The following is a 19,611-nucleotide window of genomic DNA, read 5'->3' on the forward strand; positions in this document are numbered from 1 at the left end:
GCTGAGGCGGGAGAATCCCTTGAACCTGGAAGGGAGAGGTGCAGTGAGCCAAGATCATGCCACTGCACTCCAGCCTGGGCAACAGAGTGAGATTCTGTCTCAAGAAAAAGTAAGAAAAGATAAGGTTCAATTATGAACCTGATGTGGTTTGGCTGTGTCTCCACCTAAATCTCATCTTGAATTATAATAATCCCCGTGTGTCAAGGGCCAGGCCAGGTGGAGATAATTGAATCATGGAGACGGTTTCCCCGTACTGTTCTCGTGGTAGTGAATAAGCCCCATGAGATCTGATGGTTTTATAAACTGGAGCTTGTCTGTACAAGCTTTCTTGCCTGTTGCCATGTTAGACACGACTTTGCTTCTCCTTTGCCTTCTGCCATGATTATGAGGCTTCCCCAGCCATATGGAGCTGTGAGTTCATTAAACCTCTTTCCTTTAAAGATTATCTAGTCGTGAGTATGTTTTTATTAGCACTGTGAGAACAGACTAATACAATATCTATATCATTAATATATACGAATAAAACAACAAAACCTTATATTGGGAGATAAGCATTTGTTGCTGATAGCGTTTTAGGTACAGCCAACTTTTCTGCAAAGTAACCAGGGAAGCAGTACATGAGCTGTATGTGTCCTTTGTTTCACTCTGGAACATACCTCAATGACATAGCTAAAGGAAAAATGTAGTAAGTGGTACAGATTCTAGTCCCACTATTTCTAATGGCACAAAACTGAAAACAACCCAAGTCCTCAGCTTTAAAGTAATTTTTAAATAATGTCTGACTAACTGATTTAGAATGCTGTGTAACCATTAAAAATGACAACCAAGTGAACATGAAAATGTATCTATGAAATAATGTTAAATGAAAACAGCAAAACACACTAAGTGTTGGTGAGGGCATAGAAAAGTGAGAACCCTCAATATATTGATTGGGAATATAAAATGGTGCAGCCACTTGGGAAAACACAATCTGGAAGTTCCTCAAAAAGTTAAACATAGAGTTATTATTTGACAATGCTACTCCTAAGTATATACCCAAGAAAAATGAAAACATATGTCCACACAAAAACCTGTACACAAATATTCATAGCAGCACTGCTCATAATAGTCAAAAGGTAGAAACAACTCAAATGTCCATTGGCTGATAAAATGATAAAAGGTGCTATATTCACACAACAGAGTATTATTTGGCCATAAAAAGGATAAAGTAGTTACATGCTTCAGCATGGGCGAATCTTGAAAAACATTATGCTAAGTGAAAGAAGGCAGTTACAAAAGACCACGTGTTATATGAAACCATTTATATGAAATGTCCAGAATGGGCAAATATATAGAGATAGAAAGTAGATTAGGAGTTGCCTAGGCTTGGGAGGGGTAGGGTGGATGGGAGGATTCAGATGTGATAGTATAAGGTACATGGTTTATTTTGAAGTAATAAAAATGTCCTCAAATTGACTGTGGTTATGCAACTCTGTGAATATACCAAAAACCACTGGATGTACACTTTAAGTAGGCGGATTTTATGGTATGTGAATTACATCCCAATAAAGCTGTTACCAATTTTTTAAAAATTATTAAATGATATGTTTACAGTAGGTAAATTTTATGAAAAAATATATACGTACAAAAACTTCAATAAAGCTTTTTTTTTTTTTTTTAAAGAAAAGCACAAACTAGTCACTGCTTTGTATGCATCTATATTTTTGTAAAGTAACAAAGGCTGGAAGATACGGGGAGTCTGTGAAGGTATAACAGAAAGACACCAGATCCGCAACCTAAAGGCCTGGTTCCCGTCCTCATCCTGTTATTTACTAACCATGTGACCTTGTTCGAGCCTTAGTTCTTTCATTTGTAAAATAGAAGTATTAGTTCCTACCTCACATGCTTATTTTGAGGCATGAATGTTTAGTGGGTTCATTTTTTTGCCTTTTAGGATTGCTTAAGCAGGAGTTTAAAACAAGGTAGCAATAAAAGTGCAATAACATATGTGAAAGAGATTTGAAAGTGAAATCTCCCATGAAAGAATAAGATAGTCTGGATCCTGATTATGCTTCTGGCCTAGAAAACAACATCAGCATAGCCTCAGCCTCAAAAAAAAAAGGACCTTCCTTTTGCCTCAGTGCCTTGAAAAATGCCTTTATAACTGGCCGTGTGAAAATTAAGAAAAGCTTTCCACATTCTGAAAATGTACACTAGTTTTAAAGGTAATTTGGGGGCAACACAAAAGAGCTAAGGTGTGTTAATGCCAAGTTACCATAGCAACATGCTTGGCTGCTCTAGCCTTCCCAATCCTGGGCCTACCCCCAGATGGGATGATGAGCCCAGTAAGCACCAGAACTACGCCATTCCACATGAAATTATTTTCTTCATATGCAGACAGGAGAGACGTTCATGCTTTCCCACAAATAACGTTTGAAGGAAGAAGCGCTGAATGTCTACCAAACAATCTCCTCTCCTTTCTGCAGAATCAGAATCCGGAACCTGTACACCCATTGCAATGCCTGGCATGTGGTAAGTCTTCAACATATAGCTGTTTAATGAATGAATGGTCAGAATTTACCTAGAAGTCCAAGGTTGGAATAGAACACCATTGTTTATTAGTAAGAAGAGACTATTAAATTATATGACAGGAATTTCAGAAAGGGGATTTAAATTCATACTGCACATAATTTGGTGTCTGTTCCAAGCCACACAGCATTTTCACATCTTTATCTGCCCTGTTTGTTAAATTTATTCAGCCCATAGCTAATTCCTCTCAAATATCATGCTTGTTATTCTGAATGGACACAGTGTGACTCCACCAGTGTTATTCAACCTGTTACACGGCACACATTTTCAAAGGCTGTGTGGGAACAGTATGTGAAAACGGCTGCTTCACGAATGTGCTGTCCTCCACCCTTTGGAGTTCTTGGCTTGATCTTGCTGGAGAAGGCAGCCTGAGCCGGCCTGCATCTGGGTGAATTGTTTCCTCCTTGAAATGGGCAGAGGCAAACGTCACTAGTGCCAAGAGGGCTGTTTTTGAAATCATTCTTGTGGGATTGGAAATCCTCTCTGGACTCAGGACCAGGCTCTCAGTCCCACCACACAGTCAGGCTTTGAAAGCAGCTCATATGTGCTTCCTCCATATATTCTTACATTTTTGGTGGAACCTCTGGGTCCTTTCTCTCTTGAAACACATTACCTTCTTAGAATCTCCTTACCCACTGTATGAAACCCCTGAGGTCAAAGGGAAAGAACAGTAAGGTCTCCGCTTCATCACCAGATTTTCAGAGAACTGCTTCAAACCAACAGTGATAACTACCCGCCCTGCCGATCACTGGCACTTTGCAAACACTATCTCAGTTAATCTTCAAAAGTCCTTGGAATACTTGGAAGGCAAGTATTTTTGATTCCCATTTTATCTTTGAGAAAATCAAGGCTCAGACAGATTTTAGTCAGTGGTTGAGCCATTATTTAAACTCAGGTCTAGCTGGGCGTGGTGACTCATTCCTGTAATTCCAACATTGGGAGGTCAAGGGAGGAGGATCATTTGAGCCCAGGAGTTTGAGACCAGCCTGAGGAGCATAACAACACTGTGTCTACAAAAAAAATAAAAATAAAAAAAAGTAGCAGGGTATGGTGGCATGTGTCTGTAGTCCTAGCTTCTCTGGAGGCTGATGTGCAAGGATTGGTTGAGCCCAGGAGTTTAAGGTTACAGTGAGCTATGATTGTGCCACCGTACTCCATCCTGGGTGACAGAGTGAGAATACCATATCTAAAAAATAAGCAGACAAACCAGCTCAGGTCTGAGTATTTGCTTTCATCTAAAATAGCTAAAAACAACAAAAGCAGCAATAACTTTTGCCAGTATCACTCTGCACTAGAGAGTTTAGGGAAAGCCAAAGGAGAAAATCCTGGCTTGAACAATACCCTCACATTGCTTAGACCTTAATCATACTAATTTTAGACCTTAATTGTAGTAGCATATGTGTTGTGGTTGGTGGCAGTAGGAAAGGACTGAGCAGGAAATACCAGGACCCAGATTCTGGCTAGTTAGAAAGATTAACAGATACCAGAGGTAGCTCTGCTTCTAATGCTCTTTGGTTTCTTTCTCTTTCCATCCTTCAAGATCCATCTCTGTGAAAGCTTTCCTGACCACCCACATGATCCCTAGCATCAATCCTTTATTTTGTGCGCCTGTTGAATTTTGTTACATCTCAATTATAGCCCTTCCTTATCACATTTTGTTTTAATATACGTTTCCTAACTGGTTAGAGTACCTTGAGGCCAGTTCCTGTGTCTTAGTCCTCTGTGTACCAAGCACCTTGAACAGTTCTTGGTTAATAAAGTCTCAAGTCAATGTTGCTACTCAATAAATCATGACCTTTATCTTGGTTTTTCAGTTTTCAGCTGGTATCCTCACTTTCCCTACATTCTGACTTGGATGGAACTTATATTCTTCTTGGCTGCCCAGCATCTGAGCCCCTTTCCTGTGTCTGGGGAAACTGCCATCGCATGAGACATGCTGGGAGGTAGAATGTGTCTTCCCCTCATGGAAGTTGGAAAATAGGCCAAACAGTTGCCCTCCTGGGTCCCTGGCAGCTGGCGTACAAGCATATGACCTAATCTTGGCCCCCCTGATATTACTGCCTGAGACTCTAAGTTTGAAGCGAATGACCCAAGAAACCGGGACAGTTTAGAATTTGTGCTGGAGGCAGCACTGGTATCCACTGCTCAGTGGGAGAGGAAGCAGCTTTTTAACTAGGATGTTCTGGGGTGTCGTCTTCCCTGTGGTTCTCTCTCAGTTCCTGTCCATTTTCCAAGCTTGATTCTCTAGCCTTCTTGTCAATTCTGTGATCTTCCTACTATCTCTCTAATAAATTCTTTTTTTGACTAAGATAGTCAGAGTTAGAGCCTGTTACAACCAAGAGCCCTGACTGATGGACTTAGCGGCCTCACAGTACATGGTCCTCGGTCCTGGGACACCAAAGGCCAAAATTCTTCCAGATCCAAACTCAAGGCAGAGATACAAGATTACTTCTTAGTTTGTCACACTTCTAACTTTTCACATTCATTATCACATTTCATTCTCACAACAGCTCTAACAGTACGCAAGTGGGGTTGGTAATAAAATGAGGTTTTAGAATGAGAAAAGTGAAGCTCAATTAATCTACATGGCTTCCCTAAGGTCCCCAAACTGGTGGCAGAACTCAAACTACAATCCAAATCTTCTGATTTCCAGTGAAAGACTCTTTATACCTAAATAACACTGAATTAGTTGTGTTTTGACTTTTTAAAATATCATCCAAAAATATTCATTAAGTATCCATTATGTGTCAATCATTGAGGACAACAGACTCCCTCTATTCTAGGCTCAATACTATGGTTTCTGAAAATTACTATATCAGTATAAATATGTTTATTAATAACACTCTACATTTGGGAAAGAGTGTAATACTGTTAAAACCCAAGACAGGCTCCTTGGGACCAATCACTTGCTCCCCTCCTTACTGCTTGTGCATAGCACATACTGTCAGTGTTCTGCCCTTGATCTCTCAGCGATCCCCTGTGCACTCTGAAGTCCACTTACTGCAAACACTTGTGACTCACTGCCTGAAGAGCATGCTGGGCCCCTGTGCAAGGGAAGCTGGGAATTCCAGAGTTAACATCTGAGAAATAGTCCTCAAACAGTGACAGATGGAGATTTGGAGAGAAACACCCCAGCTTCCTTGCTTCTTAGTAGAAATACTTTGGAGGCATACTCTCACTGTCTTCCCAAATTTTCCAGTGGGATTGAGCTCCGGGTACCCTCAGTGGTAACGTCCTTGATAGCACACACCTTATCAGCTCCTTCTGTTCTTCTGCACCTTGCTTCCTACTTTCTGACTGGGGTTTCCTAGGATCACCCACACACACAAACTACCTTTGCTTGAATCCTTTTCTCAGGGTCCACTTCTGAGAGAACCCAATCCAAGACACCATGTGACCTTGGGACTATGACTCAAATAAGACCCTGTAAAATGAAGATGATATTACCTGCCTCACAGAGACACGTTCATGACACAACGTAGCCGGGCTCCTGGTTTCACATAATCAACACTCCGTGTTCACCACTGTTGTGTCTGTAGCACCTTTTGTTTTCAGAGCACTTGCCCACATGTCTTCGTTTTCAATCAGAGGAGCTTCACCTCTTGCCACCCCACCACAGCTGCCTGCTCAATGCCAGATGCTGTTCTTTACTTTGACCCTGCCCTTCCATTTGCATGTGTCTGAGATGACTAACCTCTTTCAAATATTTGTGACTCAGCATGTGGTGCTGTCCTTGCATGGGTATACTTCCCCTCCCCCACGTTTATCTCCTGCCTGTCTATCAAGTTCCCCCCGCAGGTTGACTTCCTCTAGGAAGCTTTCCCCATTCTTCTCCCTTCCTCTTCTCTTCTGTCCACACCATGCACATCCACACACTGGAAAATGCAAGGAAGGCACCTCACCCAGGTGTGCTCTCTCCATCACTAGGTGGTACCCTCAGTGGTACCATATCACCTACAACTGTAGTTATTGGCTTTCCTACCTGCCTGCTTCACTAGACTGTGAGCATCTGTCTACAAGTAGGGACTGTATCTTTTATTTCTATATTTCTATTGCATAGCCTAGTGCCCATCAAAAAAATATAAAATTTTTCAATTGAAACAGAGGCTTAAAAGTTTAATTGATCCTATTTCAGTTCATACAATTAATATATGGCAGAAAAATAACTCAAAACTGATTATGTGGCTTCTTGAACATTTTTTCTGCAGTATCACAGCTGTGAGGATTTTTGTGCTAGAGATGCACTGCATATCCTTCCCAACATCACATCTCTTCTTAGAAAATAAACTTCGTCCACAGCCTTGGAAGAAGGGCAGTTTTCCATTCAAAAAGACCCAGTATCCAGCTATAGTTGATTGGCTAGGAGTGAACATCTGACCAAGGATAGAGCCTAGTCAGATAATCTCTCCCGGGAATCTAGAGAGACAGGATTGGTCGGCTACAAGCATTGGACCTAGGTGGCAGAGAATAAGGGCAACTGAGGGTGACATTTTGGGACTTCTGTTTTGGGTCATGTCATATCATGAGCTGTGAGAGTTGAGAGTTGATCTACCAAAAGAAGTATAGACAGAACACCTGATGATGATGGTGACTGAGAGATAGAGAAACAGGGAGACCATCTTCTTCCATTTGCAGTCCTTCATGAGGTATGACAGTTGGGTTCTGTGAGATACTCTTAATCCTTTATAAATGTATTTCCTATCTCTTAAGCTAACTCAGTTGAGTTTCTCTATATTACAACCAGCCACAAGATAGCCCATTTTCTGCAGCTGAAACAAACCCTGAAGGAGCTGAAGGCTGTCTGCTGACCATATTTCCCCTGACTAAATAGCAAGTCCTTCCTAGAAGAGAAATCTAGCCAATGGGTCTCCTTGTCTATGACACCAGGTGAGGGATATGCCATGATTATGATCTGAGCAACCCAGACAGTCACTAATGTGGTCAGCTGAGGCCAGCAAATTCATGCTTTGCCACCTAGTAGTCTTTTTTTGAAAATAGAAATTTCAATTTCATCTTTTAAAAATTCGCTATGCATTAACATTACAGATTAAAATATACCTAAAAAGCAAATGAAAGATTTAATTATAAGCACAGTGATTAGTATGTACACAATTTGGTACCTATCTCAATGCCTCCTGTGATTATCTAGTGTCCTTAATATAGTCTGAGTTCTTCTATCCATCTCCCTTCAGCCGTAGATGCAACACACAGTTATAACCATACGTGAGCCCATTAAAGGGTAAGTCAGATCGTGTCACATCTCTGACCCTAAGGTGCCACACCATCTCACCATCTGTTGTGTAACTTCTCTGATCTCATCTCCTATGACTCCCTCCCATGCTACATTGGCCTCCATCTTCCTTCAACATGCCAGGCACATTCCCGTTTTATGGCTGGATTAGTTTCCTAGGGCTGCCATTGCAAAATACCACAAGCTGGCTGGCTCAAAACAACAGAAATGTATTCTCTCACAGTTCCGGAGTGAGAAGTCCAAAATCAAGGTGTTAACCCCAGCATGCTCCCACTAAAACCTGTAGGAGAGAACTCTTGCCTGCCTATTCCGAGATTCTGGCAGTGACTGTTGACCCTAGGAATTCCTTGGCTTGCGGTTGTACCACTTGCATCTCCCTTTTGTCGTCACACTGCATTCTCCCTCGGTCTCTCTGTTTCTGTGTCCTCTCATATAAGCACCAGTCATATGGGATTAGGGCCCACACTTATGATCTCATCTTAACTTGATCTGCAAATACCCTGTCCTCAAATAAGGTCATATTTCACAGGTACCAACATATCTTTGAAGTCACAGGACTTCAACATATCTTTTGGCGGGGGAAAGAATTCCACCCACAACAATGGCCCTTGCAGTTATTCTTCTGCTTAGAATACTTTTTCTCTAGATGTCTACACTGTTCACCTTCTCTTGCGCTTCTGGTCTTTACTCAAATGTTACTTCCTTGGCAAGGCCTTCCTTAGCCACCTTATCTGAAATGACAACATCTGTTCCCAGCATTTGCTAGTCCCCTTCCCTGCCTTAGTTTTTTCATTAGCACTTATAATTAGCATACTCTATGTTGTATTTCACATATTCATTTTACCTATTGTCTGTCTCCCCTGGTAGCATGTAAACTCCAGGAAAGCAGGGATTTTTGTGACTTTTGTTCATGGCTATGTTACCAGCATGACTTTTGTTCATGGCTGTGTTGCCACAGAGCCTGGCACAAAGGATAATTGTTGAATGTATACGGAAATCTCCGTGTCCAAAGCCCTATGTTCAGAGCTCTAAGACTTCTGCAGCTTCACCAAGAGTCAGACCTTCTTCTACAGCCACAAGCTTTAACTCCCTAACAGGAAGCAAATGTCTCAGTTCCCCACACAAAGGAGTTGGGAGGAAAAACTTATCTCAGCCCCAAAGATCTGGTTGTTGGAACTCTGGTCCGCCAAGCGTATTTGAAGGAAAAACAAGACAATGTCTCCCCTATCTGGTCTTTGGTTTAATTTCTGAAACAAAACAGAAGGGCCCGGAGTGGTGGCTTATCCCTATAATCCCAGCACTTTGAGATGCTGAGGCTGGCAGTTCACGAGGCCAAAAGTTTGAGGCCAGCCTGGCCAACATGATGAAACCCTGTCTCTATTAAGAATACAAAAATTAGCCAGGCAGGGTGGCAGGTGCCTGTAATCCCAGCTACTCGGGAGGCTGAGGCATGAGAATCCCTTGAACCTGGGAGGCGGAAGTTGCAGTGAGCTGAGATTGTGCCACTGCACTCCAGTCTGGGTGACAGGGCGAGACTCTGTCTCAAAACAAACAAAAAAACAAACAAAAACAGAAGGAAAGGGATTAGGGTTAGGGAATCTCTGTGTGCCAAAATGGTCTTTTCCAGTCATAACCTTTCATCTACCTGATGATTTTTCCATCTTTGCCAGACTTCCTTCTCACTCCTCTGATGTAGATCTGTGGTTTTGCGAGGTCCAGTATTCTGAACACCTTTATGTGCAGTGGCTCCCCCAGCAACTGGTACTCATCCCGCTACATCAGAATTCTAATAGGACTCTTGGGGTTGTAAAACTTTCAGCTTATGGTCTTGTGACGGTTAATTTTATGTCAACCTGGCTGAGCTACAATGCCCAGATATTGGTCAAACATTATTCTGGATGTTTCTGTGAAGGTGTTTTAGATGAAATTAACATTTAATTTAGCAGACTTTGAGGAAAGCAGATTGCTCTTCATAATGTGGGTGCACTTTATCCAATCAATTGAAGGCCTAACTAGAACAAAAGACTGACTTCCTCTGAGCAAGAGGAAACTCTTTTCTTTTTTTATTTCTTTTTTTCTTCAAGCATATCTCAGAGCAGAGGAAGTTCTTTCAGCAGGCAACCTTCAGCCTTGAGCTGCAACATTGAGTCTTTCTGGGGTCTCTAGATTGCTGCCCTGCCCTGCAGATTTTGGACTTGCCATCTGCTATGGTTTAGATACAATTTGTTTGTCTCCACCAAAGTTCATGTTAAAATGTGATCTTCAGTGTGCTGGTGTTGGGACGTGGGGCCTAGTGGAAGGCATCTGGGTCGTGGGGACAGAGACCTCATGAATAGCTTCATACTGTTCTCAAGTTAGTCAGTTCTTGCTCTCAAGCGACTGATCTGCTTCTCATAGGAATGATTAATTCCTGTGACAGTGGGTTGTTTTAAGGCCAGGACGCCCCTCAGGTTTCCCCTCTTTGCATGTGTCTGCTTTCAGTTGGACCTTCTCCACCATGTTGTGATATAGCATGAAAGCCCTCACCAGATGCCAGGGCCATGCCTTCAAATTTCTCATCCTGCAGAAGTGTGAGCCAAACAAACCTCTTTTCTTTATAAATTATCTAGTCTCAGGTTTTAGGGTTTCCTTTCTTTCTTTTTTTTTTTAAAGTACAGAATACACACTGGATCAAATATTCTTTTGAAGCAACAGAAAATAGACTAAGACATCATCCTCTATAATTGCATGGGTCAATTCTTTAACATCTCTTTAGTGCTTTTTTTACATACACACACACACACACACACACACACACACACACACACCCACCCACCCCCCTTATACACATGCATCCTATTGGTTCCATTTTTCTGGAGAACCCTGACTAATACAAATATTACCAGCATTTCTTACAGAACTATTTATTTTAAACAACAGTGAAATGGAATTTTATGATGTTTTCTGACAAAAGGTTGATAAAATCTGCTTCCACTGAAACATCAAAATCCAAGCAGCATGTTTCCCCTGGTTGTGAGAGCCTTTTAGAGAGTAGGGTTTATAAAGGATATACAGAACAGTTCCAGAGAATGAAGAAACTCTTGTTTATTACTTATAGACCATGCTTAGTCCCAGAAAAGACAGCGTAGGAAAATGTTTACTTTCTCCAACAATCAAGAAGCCTGGAAAGATTTACTGAGTTGGGACAGAAGGGAAGGAAGAGAATGACTTCCTTGGCCTCCTGAATAACTTCAGATCAGGATCTTAAGTGAAAAGTAGAACTATTATTTATCTAGTTTTGCCATGGACTAGTTGTGAGATCTAGTGAGACAATTCCCTTCTGTGGGCTTTTATTTTCTCACTGCTAAAATGAAGCATTTGAATTAGACAGTATTTTTAGTCTCTTTCAACCACGTCAGCCTATGTTGCCCTACCTGCCCCGCTTTTTTTTTTTGAGACGGAGTCTTGCTCTGTTGCCCAGGGTGGAGTGAAATGGCATGATCTCGGCTCATTGCAACCTCTGGCTCCTAGGTTCAAGCTGTTCTCTCTCTTGCCTCTGCTTCCCAAGTAGCTGAGATAAAATGCATGTGCCACCACGCCTGGTTAATTTCTGTATTTTTACTAGAGATGGGGTTTCACCATGTAGGCCAGGCTGGTCTCGAACTCCTGACCTCAAGTGATCTACCTGTCTTGGCCCCCCAGAGTGCTGGTATTACAGGCTTAAGCCACTGTGCCTGGCCTGCCCTAACCTTTACCTTCCATGAAAGTATGTTGGAATGTCCTAGCACCTAGCATAGCCTACCATATAGTAGCGACCAGCACATATTGGTAACTCAAAAATACTAGCATTGAATAAATGAATGAGGATTTTTTTTTTTTTTTTTTTTTTTTTTTTGAGGAGGGGGTTTGCTCTTGTTTTCCCGGGGGGGGTGCAATGGCGCGATCTCGGCTCACCGCAACCTCCGCCTCCTGGGTTCAGGCAATTCTCCTGCCTCAGCCTCCTGAGTAGCTGGGATTACAGGCACGCACCACCATGCCCAGCTAATTTTTTTGTAGCTTTAGTAGAGACGGGGTTTCACCATGTTGACCAGGATGGTCTCGATCTCTTGACCTTGTGATCCACCCGCCTCAGCCTCCCAAAGTGCTGGGATTACAGGCTTGAGCCACCGCGCCCGGCTCATGAATGAGGATTTTTAAAAAAACTATCTAGCTAATTCTGAGAGAGAAGGACAAGAAATCAAGGAATCCCATCATGTGGAAATATATAAAAAAATTTTTATTAGAGCATGTTTCTTTATTGGTTCATATTCCATTAGTTTTCATATGCACCTGTAAAAGGCAAATCTAAGTATACATTCTTAAAGATTCATCATAAGGTGAATGGAAGAGTTTGACAGAGAAACACCTTTGTAAGCACACATCGAGTGTGTTATTAGTGCACGATCATTGGGCCCTATGAGGCCAAGAGTAGAAATCCAGCAGTAAAAGACAAATGTAAGCATGCCTTCTTTAAGATGCATCAAAATCTGTCTTCTTTGAGTGAATGGAAGAGTTTGACAGAGAAATGAAAACATGTTTTTAACAAACTTGAAATCTTAATTGTAATCAAAAAACATTTCCTGAGACTGCTGTTTGTTTGTTTTTATAACCATAGCACTATATAGTGGGGTAGAAAGTTATTTAAACCAACTCTGTGCCCCTGAGGGTCTGACCATTTTGTTGGCGAGACAGGAAATGTGTTCTGTTTAAACACAACAGAAAGAATCCTCTGCAGAGCCAGGTTTGTGGCCAGATCTGAGAAGCGGAGGGCCAGCTGAGAAACCTCTTGTCTTCCCAACTCTTTCACTCCATCACCCTGAGGCTTTCTCTCACTCTCTCTTGAGCTGACCAAAAAGTGCAGCATCATCTTTGGCTGTCCTGTGTACCGCCTAGAGCCATAGGCAGGTAAAAAATAAACTGCCCTATGCTCTTCTTTCCTGCCCTAGATTCTCTAGTCAAGTCAGACTTCTCACAGTTCAAGTGGATAATTACTCTGTATCAGCTAACTCCCTGAAAGTCAGCTGACTAAATGGTGTTCTATCCCCATTTTAAAGCAGCCTAGAAAAATCTGAATTTATGGAAAATCCCTCTGAGTCATTGCTTAGAAAAGCCTCTACATGTCATTCTATTTGATTTTTTTTTTTTTTTTTTTTTGAGATGGAGTCTCCTTCTGTCACCCAGGCTGGAGTGCAGTGGCAAGATCTCGGCTCACTGCAATCTCTGCTTCCCAGGTTCAAGTGATTCTCCTGCCTCAGCCTTCCTAGTAGCTGGGATTATAGGTGCCTGCCACCACACATGGCTAATTTTTGTGTTTTTTGTAGAGATGGGGTTTCTCCATGTTGGTCAGGCTGGTCTTGAACTTCTGACCTCAGGTGATCTGCCTGCCTTGGACTCCCAAAGTGCTGGGATTATAGGTGTGAGCCATGAGCCATTCCGCCTGGCCATTGTATTTAATTTTTTTTTTTTTTTTGAGATGGAGTTTCACTCTTGATGCCCAGGCTATAGTGCAATGGAGAGATCTTGGCTCACTGCAACCTCCACCTCCCAGGTTCAAAGTATTCTCCTGTCTCAGCCTCCTGATTCTATTTGATTTTATGAAGGCTTTTGGCTTTTACATCGGAGGAGCTGCCTACCCATTCTGAAAAAATGTGGCTTTTGACCAGGAGACGGGCCGACTTGTCTCTGGTTCCGGTTGCATCACTTAGGGACAGTAGATGTTTGACATGTAATTTCTGCTCTCTGAGCTTTGATCACCTCTGTAAAGAGAGGTCTGTAACAACAGTGCAACACTCCCTACCTGCCCTCCACACACCCCACCCTCCACCACAGGGTTGTTCTGAGAAGTAAATGAGATCATCTATGTGACGATATTCTACACTACACGAATGTAAGTTCCCTTTATCAGATTTCAGTTTTGATGAGTCATTTCAGACAACAGTTCTTGACGTATTTCCTTCACTTAAGCCCACCACTAATTATTTCTTCTTCTTTCTTTTTCTTATTTCCTGTAGAAATTATAAAATTGGTCCTCTGCCTACCTCCTGATGAAGTCTACCACTACACCTTATCTAACATCTCTCTGGCTCCATTTCCCTGTTCCGCTTTACACCTACCAGGTCTTAATCCCTCACTGTGGAAGCAGTTGTTCAAAACTCTCCTCCCAGCCCACACTATCACCAGGCACAGCTGCATATCTGACAGTGACATACTTAATGTTCGATCTAGTTGTAGTCATGTATAGAAACTCAAATAATGATGGTCTGAGAGTTAAGTCATGTGTTCCAGAATTAGCATTATCATTGATTATCCAGTAGGCTTCAGGCCATTCAGTTAAACAAACATCTATTCAGGTCGGGGGGGAGGGGATGTTCCCTATTGTGCAGAAACTCAAAATTTTGTAAGTCACACAGATATGTAAACCTCCAATTATGAATAATGGAGTGGCAGACACGCAAAAACAATATTGGGGAAAGAACAATTTGATGTGCCTTTGAAGGCTGTAGAAAGCACCACTTCAGAAAGGAGGTGACATCTGAGCTTGGTCTTGAATGATGGGTGACTCAGATTTTAAAGTCCAAGAAGGAGACCAGGTTGAAGGAGAAACATTGACTTATGAACAGAATAAATAGATGAAGGAATGGCAAGAGTTCGGTGTGACCAGAGCACAGAATGAACAGTGGGGAGAATAGGAGATGAGGCTGGAAGGAACACAGGACTGAAGTTGTGTAAGATCTAATGTGCCCGACTCATACATTTGGTCTTTGTTCTACCCAGCCCTTCTCAACCAGGGTTCCATCAGAAAAATTAAATCCTGATGACTTAAGACATCTATCGTACAAATAGATTTTTATCCCCTATACACCTAAAATGATATTAACTATGTACCCTCCTGGAAAGACCTGAAATCGTCACTCAAATAATTTTCTAGACGGCTTGGTTCTCACATGGAAGCCCAGGAGAAAAAGGCTGCTAGGCAATGGCAAGCCATCTGACATTTATAGAAAGCAAGTGACATCTTCACATGTCATAGAAACATGGGTGGCAATGAGACGAGTGCTTTCAAAATAGTACAGGCAGAGGATAAGTGGTTAACTAAACTGCTGTTGCAGTAATTTAGGTGGGTGACAACCAGGGCTCAGGGTGGTGACAGTAGAAATGGAGGTAAGGGACACCCCAGAGACATTTGGGAGGCAGAATAGATGGTATTCTCAGCGCTGTCTTCCCCAGCTCTTTGGCTATGATATGGAGTCTCCAGCTCCCTCCAGCTTCAGGCTAGAGCTTTCCTAAAGAGGACAAAGAGTACCTGGGCACAGTGGCTCACCCCAGTAGTCCCAGCACTTTGGGAGGCCAAGGCAGGCAGATCACTTGAGGTCAGGAGTTCGAGACCAGCCTGGCCAACATGGTGAAACCCTGCCTGTACCAAAAATACAAAAATTAGCTGGACGTGGTGGCATACACCTATAGTCCTAACTACTTGGGAAGCTGAGGCAGGAGAATCACTTGAACCCCGGAGGCAGAGGTTGCAGTGAGCAGAGATCATGCTGCTACACTCCAGCCTCGGTGACAGAGCTAGACTCCATCTCAAAAAAAAAAAAAAAGAGGGCAAGAAGTGCACCAGCCACAACTCAGCATGGGGGTGGGGTGTGCTGCCATTGCTCTGCACTTTATCATGTCTCTGGTGAATTCTGCACACCTTGATAGCCTCAAGTTGTGACTATTCTTCACACCGCCTCACCCTCCTGGCCATGTTGGTCCAGTCTTCACAAGTGACCTTCTGCCTCATTCTCCTCCCCAGCCACACATTTCAGAAGTGCTATCCTGAACTCCACACTGCTTGGCTGGGTTCCTGACGCTTTGCTTCCCTAACCCGCATCATTCTTCCGAGGGGCTGGATCTACTCCCTATGCTCCGCCCCAGTCCTGGGAGTACTGCAGCTGAGGCAGCATTGCCAGCTCTGGTCCTGCTCGTCCCCAGCTTCCTCCCTATGGGCCATGTGGCAGAGGTCTCATCATGCCTTATACCTAAACTCCCCGGAATTTAGACACATCGTCACCAAGCCCTGACTGGGGCCTGTTTTCTCCTTTGTAACACGAGGGGATTGTACTAGGTGACTTCTAAAGGATCTCCCTTCCAACACTAATATCCTGTGTTTCTAAGTAGGCCAACCGTAAAAGAAGTCTGCATTGGCACAGAACAATTGAGGCTGGGAGCAAGTGAGTCAGACTCAGCAGAAATGTCAAGCTCACTGTGAAGCCAGGAGATCAGAGTGCAGCACACCACTGGGCAGACAGGAGCGGGAGCCTCGAGCCAGAGATTAGCCTACCCAGACAGCTGTGTGGACAAGATGACAGATGCCACACCCAGCTTATTAGTCACATTGGTGTTCAAGGAATTAACCACTTTATTTTGTGCCCTCTAAAGGAAAACATTCATTTATGACCTAAAGCTATTTAGCATGGTGGTTGTAATTCTACCTTTCTCACAGTTACTGGGGGTGCTTTAGGATTCAATATTATCCCATTACTATTTTGTCCATTTATTGAAATTACCATCCAACGAGCATTCCCTGAGCATCTAGTTTTACTCTCAAGACTTTCTAAGTCCCTCTCAGATGCCTCCTCAGGGTGTGTAAAAGAAAGAACACAGGCCTTTGAAGACCTATGTTTGAACCCCACAAGTACTTACTAGTCATATGGTTCTAGAAACATTAATCTCTGAAGAGTGTGTGTGTGTGTGTGTGTGTGTGTGTGTGTGTGTGAGAGAGAGAGAGAGAGAGAGAGAGAGAGAGAGAGAGAGAGAGACAAAGTCTTGCTTTGTCATCCAGGCTGGAATGCAGTGACGCAATCTTGGCTGACTGCAACCTCTGCCTCCTGGGTTCAAGCGACTCTCCTACTACAGGTGTCTGCCACCATGTCCAGCTAATTTTTGTGTTCTTAGTAGAGACGGGGTTTCACCATGTTGGCCAGGAGGTCTTGAACTCCTGATCTCAGATGATTCGCTTGCCTTAGCCTCCCAAAGTGCTGGGATTACAGGCATGAGCCACTGCACCCAGCTAATCTCTGAATTTTGGATTCCCCATGTGTGAAATGGGATGATAATACTACCTGCCTTGCAGATTTGTAGAGATTTGTAGCCCAGGTTGAGGTGTCTCCTATATGGAAGGTTCTCAGTAAAGAAGTTCTCCTTCTCAGAGACCCTGCTGTCTTGCATGTCTTGAAATCTCTGCCTTCGGGATTGTTTCTCTTAGGTTTGCCCGGCCCTTTCCTCTCTTTCCTCCTTAAGCCTGCAAGGTCCCTGCTGGTCCACACAAGTTTCTGCTCCAATTCCAGACCTGCAGCATGCTGAGTCAGCACTAGCACTTCCTAGAGTAGGGGCTTTACTCCACCCCATCATGGCTGAGCAATCACAAACCAAGAAAATCTTGATCAGAAGATGAGATCATAGCTAAAGGCTCTAAGAGCTCCATTGTCTCAGCTTCAGATGCTATTATATAGAAGATTAAAACCCCAGTGCTGTGACTCAGTGTGGGGCCTGTTAGGAGATTGCAAGAGACAGAGCTGAAGGGGTAAAGGTGATAAAGTAAGGACACCTTCAAGCTACTGAGGAATTAGCTGTGTGGCACACATCTTTGGCAGGCTAGGGACTAACCTTCCTCGTTCCTTCCTTCAAAGGGGTGCTAGTGTCAGGGACTAGTACAGACATGGGCTGTAGGGCCTTAGAGATCTTTTATGTTTACCCTCTTTTACACAGACGGAGAAACCGAGGCCCACAAGCAAGAAATAACTTGCCCAGATGTATATAAAGAGAAAAAGCCACAACTGCATTCAAGTGCAGGACTCAACTCTATGTCCCAACTGTTGCTGTTATCCTGTGACAAAATAGTGATTGTTAAGATTCAATGCATTATGGACACTCACTAAACTTGACCGTTAAATGACAAGAGAAGGAAATGTTGCTAACAGGATTTCTAGCAGGAGAGCATTCACTTTTTCATCAAGTATTTATTGAGTCCCAGAGGGGACTCAAATTCTTCTTCTTCTAGATGCTCCAGATCAGATACCATTTTAATTTCATTTGCTCTCTCTGAAAAATAAGCAGGTATAGACTATATGGTTTCTAAAGGCTCTACCAATTCTAAAATAAATACATGAATTTATTTTCTACTTCTAGTACATCTTGCATAGCTATAATAGTAAATCAAACCCCAATTATTTCTAAAGAAGCTCTAGAACCCTCCATGATTATCGAAGTTTATTTCCAAAATTCTGACTACCATCTAATATTGTGACATGTGTCCTTTATTTATCTAATGGTTTTATAGTATATATCTGACCTGGAGCATCTGGAAGGGTATTCACAGCTGACAACAGAAAACTAGAACCAGAATTTGAGTCCCCTTACACTTGCTGGCCCTTGAGAAAAAGTGACCTATTTAAATTTTAACTTTCTCGTCTGTTCATTTGTATTATCAAAGTTTTTATTTGAGAGAGGTTTTTGGTAATGAGTTGATCAGTTTGGCAACATACTGGGAATGTATTAGAAAAGACTGTCATTACTGGGCGTGGTGCTCATGCTTGTAATCCCAGCACTTTGAGAGGCCAAGGCAGGTGGATCACCTGAGGTTAGGAGTTCAAGACCAGCCTGGCCAACATAGCGAAACCCCGTCTCTACTATAAGTACAAAAATTAGCCAGGCATGGTGGTGCATGCCTGAAGTCCCAGCTACTAGCAGGGCTGAGGCAGGAGGATCACTTGAACCTGGGAGGCAGAGGTTGCAGTGAGCCAAGGTCGCGCCACTGCACTCCAGCCTGGGCAACAGAGCGAGACTCCATCTCAAAAGAAAAGAAAAGACTGTTATTATAAGCCCACCTTTCTCTCTCTCTCTCTCTTTCTTTCTTTCTTTTGCTATCTTTCCTTTCTTTGTTTCTTTTTTCAGGTGGAGTCTCACACTGTTGCCCAGGCCGGAGTGCAATGATGATATCTCGGCTCACTGCAACCTCTGCCTCCTGGGTTCAAATGATTCTTTTGCCTCAGCTTCCCGAGTAGCTGGGATTACAGGCACCTGCCACCATATCCAGCTAATTTTTTGTATTTTTAGTAAAGACAGGGTTTCACCATGTTGGGCAGACTGGTCTCGAACTCCTGGCTTCGTGATCTGCTTGCTTCGGCCTCCCAAAGTGCTGGGATTATACCTGCCACCGCACCCACCTGAGCCCACCTTTCATGCTGGCTTCAGCTTACTCTCCCAACGCTCTTTCCCATGATTTTACTTTCACTCATTCCGTTATAACCAGACGGATCTTGGCTATTTCCTTTGATCCTGTGTGTTTCCTGCATTCATATTTTACTAATGCTGCTCTCCACCTGGAAGCACTTCTTTTCTTTTGTCTGAATTCTTCCTCTAATCTCACCACCAACATTTGTATGTCCAAATCTTCCCATCCATCAAACCTTAGTGTACAAGGTAATCTTTCTTTTTAGGAGTGAATGTCTCCCTCAGTGGCGCTCCCAGGACACTTTTTGTATGTACCTCTCAGGTGGTCCCTGGTAGACTAAGTGGCACAGAGGTTAGGCACATAGGACCTTCAGTCATACCACCTGAGTTCAAATCTCCAGGGCACTTTGGCTAGGCCATGTTGGGAAAGTTAAACAAACAAAAACTTTCCATGCCTCAGTTTCCTTATCTGTAAAAGTGGAACTAATGGGAGTTCCTATCTCTTAAGGTTTCTGTTAGATTTAAATGAGGGTGTAAATATAAATTATTTATTTATTTAT

The sequence above is a fragment of the Sapajus apella genome, unplaced genomic scaffold, assembly GCF_009761245.1.
Source record: "Sapajus apella isolate SASKATOON/1434 unplaced genomic scaffold, GSC_monkey_1.0 scaffold34, whole genome shotgun sequence".
In the NCBI taxonomy this organism is placed as follows: domain Eukaryota; kingdom Metazoa; phylum Chordata; class Mammalia; order Primates; family Cebidae; genus Sapajus; species Sapajus apella.